The sequence below is a fragment of the Culex pipiens genome, chromosome 3 (assembly GCF_016801865.2).
Source record: "Culex pipiens pallens isolate TS chromosome 3, TS_CPP_V2, whole genome shotgun sequence".
In the NCBI taxonomy this organism is placed as follows: domain Eukaryota; kingdom Metazoa; phylum Arthropoda; class Insecta; order Diptera; family Culicidae; genus Culex; species Culex pipiens.
In genome coordinates this window covers 58,496,624-58,501,978 of record NC_068939.1, presented here as the reverse complement: position 1 = coordinate 58,501,978, position 5,355 = coordinate 58,496,624, and the positions used below count along the sequence as shown (strand labels likewise).

The following is a 5,355-nucleotide window of genomic DNA, read 5'->3' as shown; positions in this document are numbered from 1 at the left end:
AAGTCACCCATCGACGTCTGAGTGCGCCTCGAAACTGGTCCGAGGTCGTCGTCTGGGGCGAGCTCCTTAAGGTTCCGTCGCGCGACAATTGATAAATTTATGGGTGCACTCTTGTTTATGTACTTGTAGAAATTGTTTTTGCAGTATGGCAAGGGGTTGGAATTAATCTAGAGAAGCATTTCTAACAACAAGCTGCGCCTTAAACTGTTGAAAATGTACAAAAATTCATCAACATTAAAATTTAAGCCTTTTTTATTTTCTAAAATTTAGCTAAATTTAAGAAAAAATCTTAAACTGAATCTTTGACAGCAAAAAGTGTTATTTTTTAATGTGTGTCTTGTTGTGTTTTGATATTCACCGTCCGTCTAGCCTAGGTGACCTCCCCTGACGGGGTCTGTGTGTAATATGTCTAATCGCACTGTGAAAATGTAATAGTGTAACAAGTGGTTATGATGAAAAATGTTGTCACGGATCATTCTGAATATTTGGAGAGTTTCGATCAAAGTAGGCATCTTTGGAGGTACTGGAGAAAATTTTAGCAAAGCCGGTGCAGATTTGGGAGTTTTGAATTGAATAAAATAGCAATTTTTGCCAAAAATCACAAAAAAAAACTTTATGAGGCTTGTACAAGGCGATGTACAGAGGAGGAAAGATAGTTTGGGAAGGAGGAGGAGACTTACAAGGAGGAGGATAAAGAGGAAGAGTAAGAGGAGGTCTGCCTGTGTAGATCAATCGGACCACGCGCTGGACTCACAATCCAGAGGTCGCCGGTTCGAATCCCGAGGCGGACGCAAAAAAATCTAATTGTTAATATAGGTATTCGGTGCCCTCTCCCCGTGCCCATACCTTCACACTTAGGAGACCCTGGAGGCGGAGTCTTGTTGCAAAAAGAACGATACACGCCTGTGGATCCATTGACGAAACCGTGAGGTTTAAGAGGGTCACATTATAAGGTGTTACGTCGATTCCGTTTTTTTTTCGTGAGAGGAGGTCATAGAAGGAATTTAGAATAAATTAAAAAAGAAACATTTGAATCGGTCAAAAAACTATCTAGACTATGCAGAAACCGTGCTAAAATTGCGAAAAAACAAAACAAATTAAACTTGACAGTCATCAAATGGCAACCAACTTGATAAAATTGTTAAAAATTTAGCTGGATCAACCAAAACATCTAGTTCAAGTAGTAAACAGACTAACTGAGAATAAACGGCTTTCAGAGCTTTCAGAATGTTCAGCTTGTAATCAAGTAAAATCTACTACTGTTACGTTACCAAATCACTTTTCTCAGCATTTGATCACCTTTATTTAAACCTCCATACTGGAATTAAAATTCACAAATAACTTAAGTAGGTATTAGACTATGACAAAAAAAAACATACTCGCACTTTTTTGTGTTTGACATTTTGCCAAACTCGCAAACTTGTTCACGAAAAACTCGCAAACAAATGCAGGCAAACTGTCAAACTGTCAAAACGTTTGTATGTTAGCGAGTTTTTTGCTTGTTTGCCAGAGTCTAATACGTCCTTCAAGAGAATGTTTGGGGACGTAGTTGAGCTCAAGGACCAAAAACGCTCTATGGCACGGAGGTAGTGTGTTGGATCAACAACCAATAAGTTGATGGTTCAAATCTCGTTCTGTAATGATTTTTTTTCTGCAAAACAATCAAACAGCCGTCGGTAATGTCAATAATTTTCGGTAACGGGTTGAATTTTCACTTATTCTATATCGCAAAAAATGCATGATATTTCCATGCCAATTTTTAACAAAATGATGCGACCATCGTTTGAGTGTAGAAATATAAATGTCAAATCAAGCAATCAAAAACTAGTATAAGCTTTCTTCTTATTAATCAAGTCCAACTTTGCCAGCGGTTTCACTGCAATATGCACTATGAAACGCAACTATTACATGCATTGTAGTTGATCTTCAAATATTTCCCGTTGAATTGCAACAAAATCCCTTTCAAGGAGGCACACAAAGCACATGCACTATACTCTCTAGCAAGCAACTGCATGTGTGCACACTCTCGACAAAAGAATCCCTTTCAGCTCGGCATTTTGATTGCAGTCTATTGAGGCGCTCCCAACTCCCACTCAATCTGCTGGCAAATGCCATTGCTCCAAAAGGAGTTTAAGGAGTCTCGAGGAAGCCCAGAAGGGATTTCGTTGTGACTCTTCCTCCTTTCTCTCTTAATGTTGTTGGATGTATGCATTCACATATACATTAGGGTGGGTCATTTTTTTCGAAAGTGTTCGGATCCGGCTGAAATAAAGACCATCTTGTAGAGGGGACCCATAGGGACTCTCATACCAAATTTGAGCTCATTTGGTTGAAAACTGGCTTGTCGCTCGGGGGTTAAAGTTTACATGGAAATTACTATGGGAAATGCGTGATTTTACTTCAAACGCTCCTACAAGCTAAGCGACAAACTTTAACCCACACTTACACTAGGTAGCCGTGTCGGGGGTGGTCCAAGGAACATTTTTCTCTAAGGGGTCATGGTCATCCGTTCAACCCTGAGCTTGCGCAAAGCCGAAACATCCGGCGACGCCGGAATCCTTCTAAATCCCGGTTTTAACGGCCAACGCATGCTACGAAACTTTGATTGAAGCATCATATGAATGAACTAGAAACACGACGCCAAACGTCAACACACTTGCTCGCCAACATTAACGAACCGCGCGTTGCAGCTTGGTCATTGGTTAGTGGCGGTGTTGACCGAGAACAGTTCGCATCATTGCGTGCATCGACTTCCGGTAGATAGCGGGATGAAGTGGTTACGTTCCGGAACAATTTGGACTGAGGCTAATGGCACGGGAAGTGTTTGTTGCGGCAAATGTCTGTGCAAGATCAGAAGTGGATCATGGCGATTGGACAAGATCCACCAATGGGGGGATGAGGAACCTACTGTACAGCGTTTTGGTGACGTCGGAATGCACTCCGACGTGCCATGTTCAACCCGACGGCGGTACAATTGACATCCTTTGCGAACAACACGTCGATGCACTTCCGGCAGAATGGTTGCGAGAATTGGGGGCAATTGTGCCGTGTGCCGCCACCCAGAAGGCCAAGCGAGATCAGATGCTCGAGGAAGATGCTTAGAAGCTGATCCGCTCGATAGACAATTAAATAAATTGCTTCTAAAGGAAGTACTCAAGAACAAACTGCTTATGAATTTATTTCAACCACAAAATAATAAATACATTCGTAACTTCTATTTCGTGTGTGACGTGTGTAACGCGATAAAATTGATCGGCCATACAATCACTTCCATCACCGGCTCACGATCTTCGTTCTTGATGTGACTCTTGTCGATCCACATCCCGCACAGATATTTTGGTGGCCATCGTGTACATCACGGCACACGTTAGTTCTGGCTACAGCCGGTTTGCGTCCCTGAAACGCCCTTTGCAACGGACTGAACATCGATGGACCAGATTCCTGCTTTGCCGGTGATGCTTTCCGCGTTGGATTGGCCGCCTACCTCCCCCTTCTGTGGCAACAGCTCCCCAACATTTGTCGGTTTTGCGGGAGTTTCCAGGATGCTGGATGATTCTGCTGCCATTTTTTCACAATGTTGGGCAGCGAACGGTCAATGTTGATTCTGAAATTGAAAGTGACGGTTATTCAAAGGTTTTCAAGTTCTAGACTCAATTGATTGAACTTACCCATTTGAGACTTTTTTTTTAGAACCTTGCAGCTGGTGCTTTTTCTCCCCCAACTTGAAACTTTTTTCGGTTGACGCTGCTACTGGCATCCGCGGGTACGCACTGAAATTCTGCCGCTATGGTGTGGCCAGTTCGTCATGTCTCTTTTGCAGCGCACTTCCGGACACCAACTTGCGTTGTATTTGCTGACGGGCCAGCGGAATCGACGGCGAACCGTTGTTTTGAGCTTAAATTTTAGCAAGTTGACGTTTGGCGTCGTGTTTCTTGTTCATTCATATGATGCTTCAATCAAAGTTTCGTAGCATGCGTTGGCCGTTAAAACCGGGATTTAGAAGGATTCCGGCGTCGCCGGATGTTTCGGCTTTGCGCAAGCTCAGGGTTGAACGGATGACCATGACCCCTTAGAGAAAAATGTTCCTTGGACCACCCCCGACACGGCTACCTAGTGTAAGTGTGGGTTAAAGTTTGTCGCTTAGCTTGTAGGAGCGTTTGAAGTAAAATCACGCATTTCCCATAGTAATTTCCATGTAAACTTTAACCCCCGAGCGACAAGCCAGTTTTCAACCAAATGAGCTCAAATTTGGTATGAGAGTCCCTATGGGTCCCCTCTACAAGATGGTCTTTATTTCAGCCGGATCCGAACACTTTCGAAAAAAATGACCCACCCTAATATACATACACACTAACAAAAGAGGAGAAAGAGCGAGCGAGTTCCTGAAGGAGACTGCACATTCCGATAATGGAATAATGTATGAAAATTTCCCGGGTATTCCGAGTTGAGCGAACAGTGGGACACAGTTCAGATTTTTTGGAGAACATTCAAGCTAGATCTAACCACGACGCGTCTCATATTAAGCTGTATTGGTAACCGCTCACCGAGCGCTTGCGCGTTCCTCTTTGTGCGGCCGTTCTCCATGTTCGATAGTGAGGATGACATCTGTTGTCAATCTTTTATCGTTTGGGTGTAGACTAAAAAACCTTAAGAGGCAGTATTTGTAAATATTGCTCGGTTTGTTCTAGAGGTCGTATCGAGGTGCTCCGATTTGGATGAAACTTTCAGCGTTTGTTTGTCTATACATGAGATGAACTCATGCCAAATATGAGCCCTCTACGACAAAGGGAAGTGGGGTAAAACGGGCTTTGAAATTTGAGGTCGAAAAAACATAAAAAATCTTAAAATTGCTTGCATTTCCGTAAAACTTTATCAATTCCAACTCTCTTGGATGCATTCAAAAGGTCTTTTGAAGCCCTTTAAAATGTGCCATAGACATCCAGGATTGGTTTGACTTTTTCTCATAGCTTTTGCAAATTACTGTCAAAAATGGATTTTTTTAAAACCTTAATATCTTTTTGCAACAGCCTCCAACACCCATACTCCCATAGGTCAAAAGATAGGTAATTTCATGGACTATAAGCCTACGGTATTAACTTTTTGGCCAATCGCAGTTTTTCCCATAGTTTTTAGGTTTTTCTAGAACAAACATTTTACAACGTTAGTTTTTCCCCTGTAGCCTGCCATAGCGGCCCTTTTTGGTCTCAATTTTGTCATATTCGCAATCCTCGGACGATTTCACGTAAGTTAGAACTATTGGAGTTGTAAATTTGATTGGAAAAACTGCCATTTAGAATGAATTAAAATATTTTTTTACAATTTGATTGATTAGGGGTAAAACAGGTATTCGCCTAC

At 42.2% G+C, this 5,355-nt stretch overlaps 1 long non-coding RNA gene across 1 annotated transcript; it reads right to left on the bottom strand.

The window, feature by feature from the left end:
- Positions 1 to 2,251: 2,251 nt before the first annotated feature.
- On the bottom strand, positions 2,252 to 4,331 carry LOC128093533 (uncharacterized). The gene is made up of 2 exons (XR_008212567.1): positions 3,669 to 4,331; positions 2,252 to 3,604 (listed from the first exon to the last, which is right to left on the bottom strand). It is a non-coding gene; the product is annotated as an uncharacterized LOC128093533 (long non-coding RNA).
- Positions 4,332 to 5,355: the final 1,024 nt, after the last annotated feature.